This window comes from Sciurus carolinensis, unplaced genomic scaffold (assembly GCF_902686445.1).
Source record: "Sciurus carolinensis unplaced genomic scaffold, mSciCar1.2, whole genome shotgun sequence".
NCBI lineage: Eukaryota > Metazoa > Chordata > Mammalia > Rodentia > Sciuridae > Sciurus > Sciurus carolinensis.
This window is the reverse complement of record NW_025920421.1, coordinates 53,520-69,628: the sequence shown is the minus strand read 5'-3', so window position 1 is coordinate 69,628 and position 16,109 is coordinate 53,520.

The following is a 16,109-nucleotide window of genomic DNA, read 5'->3' as shown; positions in this document are numbered from 1 at the left end:
AATTCAATTATTGGCATGTATTCACATTTGATGTCCACACAACTTCAATAATATTTATCATTTGTAATGAGTGCAAATTTCTGATCATTGTTTCCTTTGTTTTCGGTTTTTCCTATCTTTCTATGCTTGCATACTTTACACATGTTATTTTTAATTGATGTTAGGAGACTAAGAATATTAGAGGTAACTATTTTGTGAATGCAGTAAAAAATAAAGTATTCCTTTTAGATAACACATCTACTAAATATTCTTACTTGCTTGCAGAAAAATTCAATTAAAGGCAATTTAAATAGTTGAATACAACTTAATTTTCTAAGACAGTAGTGTTTCCCTTAAGTCAGCATATTTACAAACATGATCTATGATCTAGGACACCATTAACTAAACACTTAATCTATGTTGATAGTTCAAAATCAGAAAATGTTATTATATGCCAGTTACCTCCTGGAAGTTTTTCTTCATTATTGAATTTTCTAATTACTTTCCTTTGTGGATACAATTGGGCACTCACCATGTTTCTTAAAAAATCATTTAATATATGTCCTACTTTTTGCAATGGTAGACATCAATATTTGGAAAAATGGTTTAGTTAAGTGCATATACAACATCAATTACAAATACTAATTGACATTAGTATACACTGCACTGATCAATGAATATGAAGTACTAAAATGTGAAGAAGCAGTTTTGAAATATTTTATACTGATTTGTTTTATCAACCCATTTCAGTCTCTGTAAAGTGTATCATGTGGAATACATATCTTTAATTTTTCCCTTTATTCTGTGTTCAGTAACAGCTTGTTCATACAGATAAATGGTTTCTGAACGCTTTACTGACGGTGAACATCAAAAAGCACATTTTGAGTTCCTAATTGCAATTCTTCCTGATACATAATTGAAATTCTCTCACTTTCACTACCCATAATTTTATTATTTTTTCTGTTCATAGTGTGACTTTAAAGGGAAAAGGGGAAAAATTAAAAATAGAAGGAATAATGACTAATGGCAGCTTCCTCGTCTCTAAGACAGGGATAATAATTACGTACCTTAGAGACTTTTTGTAAAAAATATTTTCTTTAATTCTTTAATTTTGCAAAGAGTATTGAGCTTTAATCTCATTTTTCATCATATCTATCTGTGGATATCTATAAATATTCAGATATCTGGCTTCAGACCAACAGGTATTAAACCAGAGGGTCTGCATGGTGAAGTCCCTGATGGTCATTTCTTAACCCAGGGTTAAGAACCCCTGCCTTAGCATATTCCCTGGCATTGAATCAATAGTCCATTAATATTAGCTTCTATCACCATCAATAATACCACTGCTTATGTGAACATATAAACTTTTAATAATATTTGCATAAAACTACTATTTGGTAGAGATTTGAATAATCTAGACATTTGAGTTCTTGCTATCTCTGCGTGGATCCATTATCTTGTTTACCTGTCCCCCAGAACAACAACCATAGTCATAAATTTGGTTTTGATTTTCCTCTCAATGGTACCATAAAAGTATTGATTTTGGTGTCCATGGGCAGTTTTCCTTCAAACTTACCTTAAAGTTTCTAAAGTTCATGTGAGTACTAATATCCATTGTCCCTGAAATACACTAGTATAAGAATGAGTTACTTTATATTAGGTAGAGGGGAGAGCAGGGAGGGCAAGGGGCATGGGGGAAGGAGTGATAGTAGAGTGAAACAGACATTATTATTTCATGTACCTGTACGACTGCATGACCAATGTGATCCTGCAATTTCTATATGCCATATTGGTGGGATACAGTTGTTTGACTTCCAATGATTGATGCATGTTCAATTTTAATATTAATTACCTACATTTTTTACTCCAATCAAATTGGTTATTATCAATTATATCATTTTCTTCTTCAGTCATACTCTCATACTACATTCTGTTTAGTAACAATCCTTCCACAATAACTCATGAAAACATTTTATCTTGCATTGGGAATAATATTTCCATTTGTCACCAGTAGAGGAGACAGTAAGCTGAAATAAGAGTTAGAAAATGAAATTTTTAGTCCTGGATCTTGGAGTTGCCACTATATACAGAATGTGTGTAAAATACCTGTAAAACTCCCACATGCTAGGCAAGTACCCTATAACTGAGATACATCCCCCAGCGACCACTTTGATATTTTTTATTCTTTTCATGTGCTGAGCAAGGTAGAGACTCTAAAGAATCAGAAGTGGAGAGAGCTAGTCATTCTTGTCCAGATATACGGCATACACTTTTATAAATATAAATTGTCTCAAAATATGAACTGAAAAATGAAAACTTCAGGCAACACTATGTTTTGGTTGAGTATTATGAAGATTAACCATATAGTCAATAATAAATATAAATATCTAAATTTTATTTTGCATATTTTAACACATTCATCACCTGTCAATCATATGGGACCATCCATTATCTTTTTATTATTAATTCAATGTATCATCAGTAAATCAACTCAGATAACAGTGTTGTCTCAGAAATACTAACAACCTGATCCACTGAGAAGAAATAACACATTCAATAGATAGTGATCAACATCAAACAGTTAAGGGGAAGACAGAACCCACAGAATGGGAGAAAATCTTTATCAGCTAGTCTTCTGAAAGAACATTAATATCCAGAATTTATGAATAACTAAAAAAACTTAACACCAAAACCCCCCAAATAGCCTAATAACTAAATGGACAAATGAACTAAATACACATTTCTAAAAAAGAAGAAATACAGATGGTCAACAAATATGTGAAAAAATGCTCCACATCTTTAGCAATCAAGGAACTGCTAATCAAAACTACACTGACGTTTCACCTTCCTCTAGTTAGAATGGCAATTGTCAAGAATACAAATAATAAAAAAGACTGGCAAGAAGACAGGGGTGTTTCATTGTGTATATATACCAGAGTTTCTTTATCCATTCATCTGTTGAAGGGAAACTAGGTTGGTTCCACAATCTAGCTATTGTGAACTGAGCTGCTATAAACATTGATGTGACTGTGCTACTGTAGTTTGCTGATTTTAAGTCCTTTGGGTATAAACCGAGGAATGGGGATAACTGGGTCAAAAGTTGGGTATGCTACAAGTTTACTATTCAGTCATAAAGAAGAATGATATTATGGCATTTGCAAATAAATGGATGGAATTGGAGAATATCATGCTAAGCAAAATAAGCCAATCCCAAAAAACAAAAGGCTGAATGTTTTCCCTGATAAGTGGAGAATGATATATAATGGTAGTGGAGGGGTGGGGAGTGACAGAAGAATGGGGGAACTTTAGATTATGTAGAAGGAAATGAGAGGGAGGGGTTATGAAAAATGGTGGAATGAGACAGACATAATTACCCTATGTACATGCATGATTACACAAACGGTATGAATCTACATCGTGTACAACCATAGAAATGAAATGATGTATCCCATTTGTGTACAATGAATCAAAATGCAGTCTGTAAAAAATTAAAAGATAAATTAAAAAAAACTAAAATATAAAAGAAGGTAGGGATAAAGGTGCACTCATACATTGGTGGTGGGACTGAAAATTAGTACAACCATTGTGGAAAGCAGTATGGTGATTCCCCCAAAGAATGGGACTGGAAGCACCATGTAACCCAGCAATCCTATTCCTTGGTATTTATGCAAAACTGCTAAAATCAGCATACTGTACAGACACATCTGTGTTGGTAGCAGTGCAATTTGCAGTAGCCAAGTTATGAAATTGGATCAGGTGTCTGTCAACAGACGAGTGGGTCTAGAAAATGTGGTATATATACACAGTGGAGGTTTATTCAGTCATAAAAAGAAAGAAATTGTGTAATTTACTGGCAAATGTGTGAAAGGAAAACTTTGTGCTATGTGAAATAAGAGACTCAAAAAGTCAAGGATCAAATGTCTTCTCTCATATGTGGAAGTTGGAGAAAAGAGAAAAGTGAAAAATGGTCCTCAGGAAAACAGAAGGGAGGACAGTGGAATAGAGGAATGGGCTCAAAATGAAAGAGGAGGGGGAGAAAGCATGCTCCTGGGGAAGAAACCTGACCAAATGATGCTGTGTGCATGTACAAAGGCACCTCAATGACTCCCGCTTTGGGGTAGAATTAAAATGCACCAATTTAAAAAAAAATAGTAGTGAGACCATTAAAGTGAAGGAACAGAATCAGGGGGAAGGAGAAAGAAAGGAGAGGTCCTGGGGAAAGAAATGGACCAAATTTTGTTTTGTTTATGCATGAATACATCACAGTGAGTTGGATTGTGAGGTATAAGTATAATACACCAATAAAAGCATGTAAAAATGCAGCAGTCACTTTCCGGGTGTGCAGTAACCTTTCTCATTATTTCCAAATATTCAGAGAGCATTAGGCAGAGGTCCAGAGGCCCTAACCACTGGTACATCTGTTTTAAAACTCTTTCCAGTTTCTTGTGCAGGAATGAAACCAAGAACTGGCATTGTCTCTTTTTGAGACTGAGTGGATCGGTGGCAAAGAGAAAGGAAGACAGGGACAGCACCAGAGTATCCTGGGGAGAGGTCTGTGTTGAATTTTTATGTGCCCATTTTCTGTGATCTCTGCCCATGGTCTAGAGCTACTCCTCCTGTGTTGGATGTTGCTTTCACGTCACTTCTCTCTCTTTGACCCACCGGGAACACCCACAGTGAAAAGCAGAGTGAGCAAAGGGTCACTTCTGGAGTGACAGGGGTTGAAATGGCAGGCAAGTGGTCAAGGGAACAGCCTGCTAGGATTCTCCTGCCAAGAAGTCCCATGTTCCTATTCAGATGGCCTGGATCAAACACAAATTTACTCATCTCTACCAAACAATCTGGCAATATTTTCATAAATATAATGTACTCTTTTCTCTATATATATTATTGTGGACACTTGAAACTAAAGGAAGACTATGTAGAGACTGTAGATGAGATAAACCAAGCTGCATAAAACACAAAGCTCTGAGCCTGGCATTGAGGAAGCCCTCAGTAATGCATCACAATGCTGTGTTTGCTGCTAGTTCCTTCCATAACTTAAGATCTCCTTTACAATCCTCTTGGATTGCTGAGGAAAGTTTGGGGGACCCTGTTTCTGCTAGAGTGATGAGGTGCCTTTTGGAAGTAGAGCCCGTGGAGGTGGAAAGCACAGTTTGAATTGGAAATTTTACCCTTACCATAACCAAGAATATAAAAACCAGACCTCATAACTCAGATTTTACACACTGATATGCTTCCATCTGGCCACCCAGAGTATCACATTTGTCCTGAAATGAAACAACATTTCTGACAGTCCTTCTCCAATCCAGTGTCTCCCTCAGAATTTACAGGGTTAAGTTGCTTCTCAGTTGGATCATGAACAAAGACTAAGGACCCAAAGCAACTCCTAACCAGGTGTCCGTGAAGATTCAGAATCACTGCTCAAGACTAATAGGAACACAGGGTCAGGTAGGAGCTTCCTGTTGCAGACAACCCTGGGAGGAGGAGATGCAGATATGGAGCCCCCTGAACTAGAACTACCAAACACAAGAGCTTGAGATATAGGCTGATTCATTTTAATAAACTTGGAGGCTCCATGCACAGAGCTCATAATTGGTCAAGTTGCTCTGTTATACTAATCTCTAAGGAGGAAGAAAAAGAAGTAGAAAAAATGAATGTCTCCAAGGTTATGGTCTCTTTCTCTATTCAAGGAAGCTCTGGGATATTGTTCACTCATTTCATTTCTTTTCCATGTTTTGAAAGGCCCATTTGCATGTATTTCCATTTTTTGTGACAAAATATACAGGAAACAACTTCCATTGTTACTTAGTTTATGTGCATAGTTCAGTAGTATCAATTACATTCACTTTGTTGTTTAACCATCACCATTATTCATTTCCAGAAAATTTTCATCTTCCCAAACTGAAAATTTATACCCATTTTTACAACTACCTATTTATCCTGATCTCAATCCTGGCAAATGCAACACTATTAAAAACATCATGAGCATACAGTGTACAAAGTAATGTAAACAGGGAGAAGAAATACATATGTTGAGGCTAGTTTTTGCTGATGTTTTTCTAGACTACGTTCTAACTAGATGCTGCAGGTCCTGAGATTGGACTGTTCTGCTCTGTGTCCTCAGGTCTCGGCACAGGAGTGAACACAGCTTACATCACTGAGGCCATTGCCCAGTTCTGGAGTTGCTGGGGAATGGGATTTGGCTGAACCGAAGTGTACTCCAAAGCCTGTTCCATAAAATATGTAACACCTGAAAGTGAGACCACAGGTGGAGAATGCTTTTTATTCCCAATGCTTGATCATACTCTCAGAATGGAGAAACAATTTTATAGAACAGAAAAAAGATTCCTGAAATAGGAAGAAATCCAGATGTGACACCAACGAAATGCATGACTGTTCCGAGTGCCATGGTGCATGCCTGTAATCCAGCAGCTCAGGAGGCTGAGGCAGGAGGATTGCAAGTTCAAAACCAGCCTCAACAACTTACCAAAGCCCTAAGCAACTTAGTAAGACCCTGTCTCAAAATAAAAAGTAAAAAGGGCTGAGGGTGGAGCTCAGTGGTTAAGCATCCCTGGATTCAATCCCTGGATAAAAAAAAAAAAAATGATTATGTTAGTGCTGATGGTATCAGAAGAGGAAAGATTTAAAAGTTGAGAAAAGTGACAGAAGAAATGAGAAACTTCAACATCCTTGAAGTATTTCAATTATAAGGCAATCAAATTGTGCAGTTGGGATTCCAAAAGATGACCAAAAGGAATATCAAAACTAAGATGCAGAGACTGGTGTTCATGATGACTGACTATTTCAGGGGGTGACAGATGACCACAATTCATTCTTAGACCATCACAGATAGAAGCATTTCCTCCACAATTCCAAAAATTACAAGAAAAGACATATGTATCAGGCAGATCACATAGGAGATGACTACTGTGAGTTTGGGTGTCCACAGTGATGATTGGGATGGTGGTGGAGGTGAAGCAGATGACAGCCAAAGACAGGCTGGAGAGGAAGAAGTACATGGGTGTGTGGAGGTGGGAGTCAGAACTGACAGCCAGGATGATGAGGAGGTTCCCAAGCACTGTGACCAGGTACATGGACAGGAACAGGCCAAAGAGGATGGGCTGCAGGTCTGGATCCTCTGAGAGTTCCAGGAGGTGGAACTCTGGGACACATGTGTTTTGTGCTTCTATTTTACTTGGACACTGTTTTTTGTTTGTTTGTTTGTTTGTTTGTTTTGCACTGGGGATTGAATCTAGGGGTTCTTAACCACTGAGACACATCCCTGGCACTTTTTATTTTTTTGAGATAGGGTCTTACTGAGTTGTTTGGGGCCTCACTGATACATAATAGGGGTGGGAGTGGGGTATGAGATGATTGGAGGAACTTTAGATTATGTAGAGGGAAATGAGAAAGACGAGGGGCAGGGGTATAAAAGATGATGGAATGAGACATCATTACCCTATGTCCATGTATGATTACACAAATGGTAAGAATCTACATTGTGCACAATCATAGAAATGAAATTTTGTACCCCATTTGTGTACAATGAGTCAAAATGCAGTCCATAAAAATAAATAAAATGAACAAATTAAAAAATTGCTGAAGCTGGCTTTGAATTTGTGATCCTCCTGCCTCAACCTCCTGAGCTGCTGGATTTATAGGTGTCTACCACAGTAATCAGCAAGAAAGAACATCTTTCCAAATAAAGTAAGTTAAGAAGTAGATAAATTTTACTCTAAGACAATGGGAGAAATTTCTTTTACTTAGAGTATTTGGAATCCAATGTAAGAGTTAGGACTGCATGACCTGTACACATATGTGCCAGATATACCCCAAGGGTTTCATCATTTTTGAATTTTATGTTTTTTGTTTGAAGATATAGGTCCTTGCTTAAATTCTGTCCTTTATAAATCATTTAATATAACTGTTATACTTGGCTTTATAGATTTTGAATTTTGATTATTATGGTTTGGTTAAAGCCACATAGTACTGCAGCATCACTGATAATACATGTGTTGTTAGTGTACGCTGCTCCAGTAAATTGTTAAAATTAGTGAAATGTTACTATTGCTTTGTAGTAGAGTTGAAGATCTGGTATTGCGATACCCTCTGCTTCACTCTTTCTGCCAAGGATTGCTTTAGCTATTCTGGGTTTTTTATTCTTCCAGATGAATTTCATAATTTCTTGCTCTATTTCTGTAAGGTACATCATTGGGATTTTAATTGGAATTGCATTGAATCTGTATATCACTTTTGGTAGTATGGACATTTTGACAATATTAATTCTTCCTATCCAAGAACACGGGAGATCTTTCCATCTTCTAAGGTTTTCTTTAATTTCTTTCTTTAGTAGATCTTCAACTCTACTACAAAGCAATAGTAACAAAAATGGCATGGTATTGGTACCAAAATAGAAAGGTGGATCAATGGTACAGAATAGAGGACATGGACACAAACCCAAATAAATACAATTTTCTCATATTAGACAAAGGGGCCAAAAATATGCAATGGAGAAAAGATAGCCTCTTCAACAAATGGTGCTGGGAGAATTGGAAATCCATATGCAACAGAATGAAAATAAACCCATATCTCTCACCATGCATGAAACTAAACTCAAAACGGATTAAGGATCTCAGAATCAGACCAGAGATCTTGCATCTTATAGAAGAAAAAGTAGGTCCAGAGCTTCAACATGTCGGCTTAGGACCAGACTTCCTCAACAGGACTCCCATAGCACAAGAAATAAAAGCAAGAATTAACAACTGGGATAGATTCAAACTAAAAAGCTTTCTCTCAGCAAAGGAAACTATCAGCAATGTGAAGAAAGAGCCTACAGAGTGGGAGAAACTCTTTGCCAATCATACTTCAGATAGAGCGCTAATCTCCAGAATCTATAAAGAACTCAAAAAACTCTACACCAAGAATGTAAATAATCCAATTGACAAATGGGCTAAAGAAATGAATAGACACTTCACAGAAGAAGATATACAAGCAATCAACAAACATATGGAAAAATCTTCAACATCTCTAGTAATAAGAGAAATGCAAATCAAAACCACCCTAAGATTCCATCTCACCCCAATTAGAATGGCGATTATCAAGAATACAAGCAACAACAGGTGTTGGCGAGGATGTGGGGAGAAAGGTACACTCTTACATTGCTGGTGGGGCTGCAAATTAGTGCAGCCACTCTGGAAAGCAGTGTGGAGATTCCTTAGAAAACTTGGAATGGAACCACCATTTGACCCAGCTATCCCACTCCTTGGCCTATACCCAAAGGACTTAAAATCAGCATATTACAGAGATACAGCCACATCAATGTTCATAGCTGCTCACTTCACAATAGCCAGATTGTGGAACCAACCTAGATGTCCTTCAATTGATGAATGGATAAAGAAAATGTGGTATATATATACAATGGAATATTACTCAGCCATAAAGAATGATAAAATTATGGCATTTGCAGGCAAAAGGATGAAACTGGAGAATATCATGCTAAGTGAGATAAGCCAATCTCAAAAAACCAAAGGAAGAATGATATCGCTAATAAGTGGATGATGACACATAATGGGGGGTGGGAAGGGTTAGTGTTGGGGTTGGAGTTGGGTTTAGGGAGGGGGGCAGGAATGGAGGAAGGAAGGACTGTATAGATGGAGGGGAGGGGTGGAGGGGTGGGGGGGAAGGGAAAAATGGCAGAATGAATCAAACAACATTACCCTATGTAAATTTATGATTACACAAATGGTATGCATTTACGCCATGTACAGACAGAGAAACAACATGTATCCCATTTGTTTACAATAATAAAAAAAAAAAAGTTAAAAAAAAAAATTAGTGAAATGTGCCTGGTGTGGTGGTGCATGCCTGTAATCTCAGGAGGCTGAGGCAGGAGGATCTCAAGTTCAAATTCAGCTGCAGCAACTTAGCAGGACCCTGGACAGCTTAGCAAGACCCTGTCACAAAATAAGAGTAAAAGGGCTGGGGGTGTGGCTCAGTAGTTGGGTACCCCTGGGTTTAATCCTTGTTATCAAAAAAACAAACAAAAAATCAGTTAAATGATAACAAATACTTTACAAATTTTATATTGTACCATGAATATTTTTATCATCAATCTCCGTACAATGTCAGTAAAATATATGGCCTATCAGACACAACATTTTTTTCTTCTGTTTCTTTCTCTTTTTTCTTTTTTGTCATTCTGTATTCATTGATGTGTGTTCATGAACCTGTTCATGATGTGTGATTGTTTTTCTGATCATAAACTCTGGTTGGTGGTTGGTGAGTTTAGCACCAGCCAAAGGATATCAAAGCACAGATTTTAATCTCTCAATCTTCTAATCCTTAGTTAATAAATTTGCAAGTGAATCCTGCCTGGCATGGATTGTACTTTATAATTCTCTTGCTTTAGCTAATGAATAGTAACTTGGGTTCATTTATGCTATTTAAAAACTAATTTAATTGGAAAGAGTCACTTCTGATCACTGGATATTTCAATTGAATCGTGTGAAGATTAAACGAAGAAGAATAATGTAAAAATTACATTTTTGCTCCTCATTTTATGCATTCTTCACATATTCTTCCACTAGGGGGCACGCACTCCCTGTGGGTAATCTTTCTTCCCTGTGGAGCTATTTTCTTCTAGAAATCAACTCAGAAGACAATGCTGTTTCAGATACTAGCAACCTGCACTAATGTCACAGAAATAATACATAGAGCCTTCCTGTAAAATAATAATAATGCAAATAAAAATAACAATGTGGGAACTTATAATATAGGGAAGACTGTGCACATGAAATGAAACATGCCACATAGAACACAGAGCTCAGAGACTGGCAGTTAGGAAGCCCTCAACAATGGCACAAGATGTGAGTTTGCTATTCGATTCCTCCTCCTCCTCCCCCAGCTTCTCCTCCTCATCACCACCACCCATGTTTTTGGAGTTCTTTGGAACAGTTTTCATACACCTAACTTCTGCTCTTGTGAGTGAGATGTCCCTGGGAACTTGAATTCACACTGTGAGTGGAAAACAAAATTTTGAACATTTTGTTTGGGACCACCCCCAAAAAAGGGAAGCCAGCTTCACAGCTCCCATAGTTGAAATTTGCACACTATTGTTCTCAACTGTCACATTTCTTCTAATGATGATAAGTAAGTGCTGTGTCACTTCCTCCTCCCATCCTTGTCTTCATCAGCACATAGGTGGTTATCCAGAGTGTCTGCTGAGTCATTACCAAGGACTGAAGGTATGATGAGCCTTCCCTGCTTGAGGCAAGTCAAAGCTCTGACTTGATACGTAGTATTGATATGAATGCAGTAACAGGAGTGTCCTGGTTTAGAACCTATACTATAAGAAAAAATGAAAAAAAAAAAAAAAAAAAAAGATTAGACTGCCTTGCTGTGCAGCCTCCACAGGGAACTTTTAATGTCCCTGTTCCTCAGGCTGTAGATGAAGGGGTTCATCATAGGACTGACCACAGTGTACATCACTGAGGCCAATGCACCCTTTCTGGGAGCATGACATACAGCTGTGCCAAGGTACTCTACAATGCCTGTCCCATAAAATAAGCAAACAAAGAGAGGTGAGACCCACAGGTGGAGAAGGCTTTGTACTTCCCCCCTGAGGATGGGATCCTCAGAATTGAGGAAACAATTTTATAGTAAGAGAAAAGGATCCCTGAGATGGGAAGAAAGCCAAATATGCCACCTACAACATAAATGACTATGTTAATGGTAAAGGTATCAGAACTGGCAAGATTGAGGAGTTGAGAAAGGTCACAGAAGAAGTTAGTGATTTCCATCTCCTTTAAGTAGGTAAATTGTAGTATAATCAAATTGTGTAGCAGGGAGTTGAAAAGGCTGAATAATAAAGACACCAAAACTAAGAAGCCACAGAGATGAGGGTTCATAATGACTGGATATCACAGGGGGTGACAGATGGCCACAAACCGGTCATAGGCCATCACAGTCAGAAGCATGTCATCCATACAGACCAATGTGGCAAACAGAGACAACTGTGTCAGGCAGCCCATGTACGAAATGACTGTGCTCTGAGCCTGGATGTCCATGATCATCTTTGGGACTGTAGTAGATAAAACAGATGACAGTGAAGGACAGGTTGGAGAGGAAGAAATACATGGGGGTGTGGAAGTGGGAGTCTGAGCTGACAGCCAGCATGATGAGCAGGTTCCCAAGCACTGTGACCAGGTACATGGACAGAAAAAGTCCAAAGAGTACAGGTTGCAGGTCTGGATCCTCTGAAAGTCCAATGAGATGGAATTCTGAGACACGTGTTAGATTTGGTCCTTCTATATTACCTGGACGCCTTTGGGAATAAAAGCGTTAGAAAAAGGAAACAATAAATAGTCATCCAGCTCAAGCAAGGTACTCATTCTTGAATTCCATACACCTTCAGAAATATTTCCTTGGACAAACTGCATCTTCTCTGAACTCTCGCATTATTGGTATCTGTGTTTCATAGCCTTGTGTGCTCATTTTAAATGAGTTGCGCTAGAGACCAAGACATTACACACAACAAGTCTAGTATAGACAATTTTATGGGTATATATTGTTTATATGGAATTGTAGGTTTCATTGAGTTCTATTTGTGCATGCATTTAACAATTTAATCAGTTTTACTCCCTCATAGCTAATACCTCTTCCCTCTTCTCCTTCCCCAAGTTCCTTCCTCTTCCTTAATGTCCTCCCTCCTATTTTGATGAATACCTTTTTTTCTTTTTTCTCTGTAATTTCCATGTAGGTGAGAAAGCATGTGACCCTCATCTTCCTGAGTCTGGCTTGTTTTGTACAGTCTACTTTTCTAATAAAAGAGAGGGACCAGCAGGCAAGTGGCTCTGGGTTCCACCCCCAGCACCATGAAAAATAATAAAAGAAGGGAGGAAGAAATAGTCTTTCCATATGAAAAGTATCATCATTAAAAGAAATCATGAAGCTGTCAAGATAACTTATTTTAAGGAGAGGAAAAAATCCTGTCATTAAAATGACTATAAACACTATGTCAGACAAATTCCTGTCTTGGGCTTTGCTGATCATCCAATTTTGATGCATTTAAATGCACATAATGATATGACATCATTTGGCACAAATGGTTAAAGAATAAATGTAATGAATAATGTAATGATAAGACTCACTTATGAAAATTTAAAAAATTTGACATTATATTTTTGTTCAACCCTATGATATCTCAGAAAGGTATCTGAGAATGACAGCTTTTTTGTTTTTTAATTTTCTCTTGATAGTCTATTTAACAATGGTCTGCTTATTCTGCTATATTCCTTTTATAATCATAAACTTTTATTTTCATTTGAAGACTTTAGCATCTAGCATATGACCCAAAATTCTAAATGGAATTTGCAAAGTTGGAGTCTTCATATGTCTAGTTCATGGGTTTTCAAGTTAGTCCTGCCTCATATGTGGACTGCACTTCTCCTACTTCAGCTGCATGAAGACAATGTTGTGACTTTATTTTGTTAGCTCACATATAACTTCATGGGAAAAATTGAAGAATGAAAAGTACAGGAAATAAACACACTGAAATTTTTCTCATCTGTAAAATGTGGATAATAATTAACCATCTAAAGCTTAATTGTCTTAAAGGGCTTCAGAAGCATTTTAAATTGTGTAGACTTGTTCTATCTCAGTATCTCAGTGGATATGTAAGTATATATGTATCCTGAGCTTCACACCAAGTTAAATCCATCATAATGTCTACATGTGAAGTTCTTCGTGGTTTTTTTCCACACTAGTATTGAAAACAACTGACATAACATTTCCTGGCATTCAGAAAATATTCCACTAAAGATTCATGCTATTACAGCCAATAATACTCACTACGATCATTAAAACAAAACATTTAGTAATGTGCTTCAGATCTGAACTTCTGTGGAGAATTGAAACATGGCCCATGCAATTTGAATACTTTGTGTCTGCAGGATTTCATTCTCCTGCTCACTTGTTCCACAGTCAAATTCTGTCATGAATTTGGGGGATAGATTTTCCCATAGATCTTTCCATTTCTATTTTGATATATGTATCTACAAAACAAAATTTTTATTAAAAACTTACCTAATGATGCCTTAAAGCTCATCTATTCAGTATGTCACAGCACTTTTTGTAACCTAGTTTACATTCACACGTGATTTTACATACATTGTGTTCAAATGCTTTAACTGATGCAGAGTTACCTGAGGGTGTGACTTCATTTGTAAGTTTATTTTTTTTTTAATATGACAATACTTTTAAAATTCTTGTATTTCTTTCCTCACATTAGGAAATTTTCCATGCACTATTTGGGTAGAGAGAATTGTTCTTTGACTTCCAACAAATCATATCTATTAGTTTAACCACTAATCACCTCCATTGTTGCCCAATATAATCTGCATTACTGATATATTCCCTTATTTATTAATGGACACCTTCAAAATATCCTTGTCAGGTGTCCTATTAGCATGCTTGCATAGCAAATCACTAAGAAATTTATCTCCTAAGGAAACCATTTCCACTGGGCTCCAGTGGAAGAAGACAGTGTCCTGGGATGGGAGAAAGGAAATCCACATTTTAGTCTTGAATCATTGATGGACCATATTATGCAGAATATGTGTCAATCTCTCCTCCTTTCTGAACTTGATTCTTATTGATGGGGGAGAATAATGGCAATCTCCACTCATGTGTGGCTCTGAGGAAAGTTTGAATCTAAAAGTATTTATCATTTTGGTTACTTATCAAAGTACATAATTCAAAGCCTAGGAATAACTAGCTGTTGAGGTATATCAGTGTTAAGGATTACTGAACTCTGGATGATAGGAAGCTCTTACCTGGGTCTCATCTCAAGCTGTAAGTCTCAACCTGCCCCCTTCTTTATTTCTGATACCCAAGGAAGTCTGTGCTATGTTTTTGAATAATTGATCATGCAGATGTGGTTAAAAGGATTATAGGACCCAGGGTGCCCATGACATGGATACAAACAGAGCTATTTTATCTTGTCTCCACTCTATGGAACATTATTTCCTATGGAACATCACTAAAGTGCGAGAGTGCAGACAGGAAAGCACCAAGGTGTTTGAAGCTGCACTGATTGTGTCCAGGATTTGTGAACCAAGAAACAGTTTCTTCAATATTTATAAATGTTTTTATTTTTGAATCACCTTGTGTGCTTAGCAGTATAGAGACTCTGGGGAATTACAAATAAATGATTCATTCCTCTCCAAATTGACAGCATATAGAAGTAGGAAAATGTCATTTCTGATTGATGGATAGTTTAGTTGAATGGTGTGATGCTCAAACTTACCATTATTATTAATAGTAATATCTGAACTGTTATTTTCCCTTACCTATGTGTTCACCTCCTACCCACCACACAAAGAATCTCTATTTACTCCATCATCACTGCAGTTGTCTCAACTAGAAAGAACTTCAGATGACAATATTGAGCTTGTGACACTAACAAGATGCACTATGTTTAAGAAAGAAACAGGAACCTAGAGGTGAAAATTAAATTTGTAGTCTCTGAATCTGACGCATTACAACTTTCATTGTTTCCCAACTAACCGACATTTGACATATAGAGGATTTAGCCACATAGAATTATGGGCACATTTTAAGCTATTCCAGTTTCCTGAGTATGAATGATATCAAGTCCTGACTTCACCTGCCCTTGATATTAAGTGATTGAGTAGAAGTTTGCAGGAGGATGTGGAGAGCTGCAGGATCTCCTGGACCAGGGCCAGTGTCAGGTCTGTGTTGAACCATTATTTTCTGCTCTTTTGTGGTTTTTGCCCATGGTCTGTCTGTGCTTCCCACAGTGGGTGGCTGGTGTCACCCACGGCTCTGTCCTGTGACCTAGCAGGAACGAGGAAGAGCACTGTGAGCAAGGAGTCTCTTTCTGGAATGACAGGAAATTAAAAATGTTTGGATTGTCAAGGGGACACCCTGCCTGGGTTTTCAAAGAAGGACACCTTGTGTCTGCAATGTGACAGGTTAAAACATACCTCTCTCACTCCTACCTAAAAACATGGTATATCCTTTCTTAAGTGTAAAATAGTAGCACTGTGGGCACTGATAAGATAAAAACCTGCAGATGCAATAAGCTGTATAGTACACAGAACTCGGTG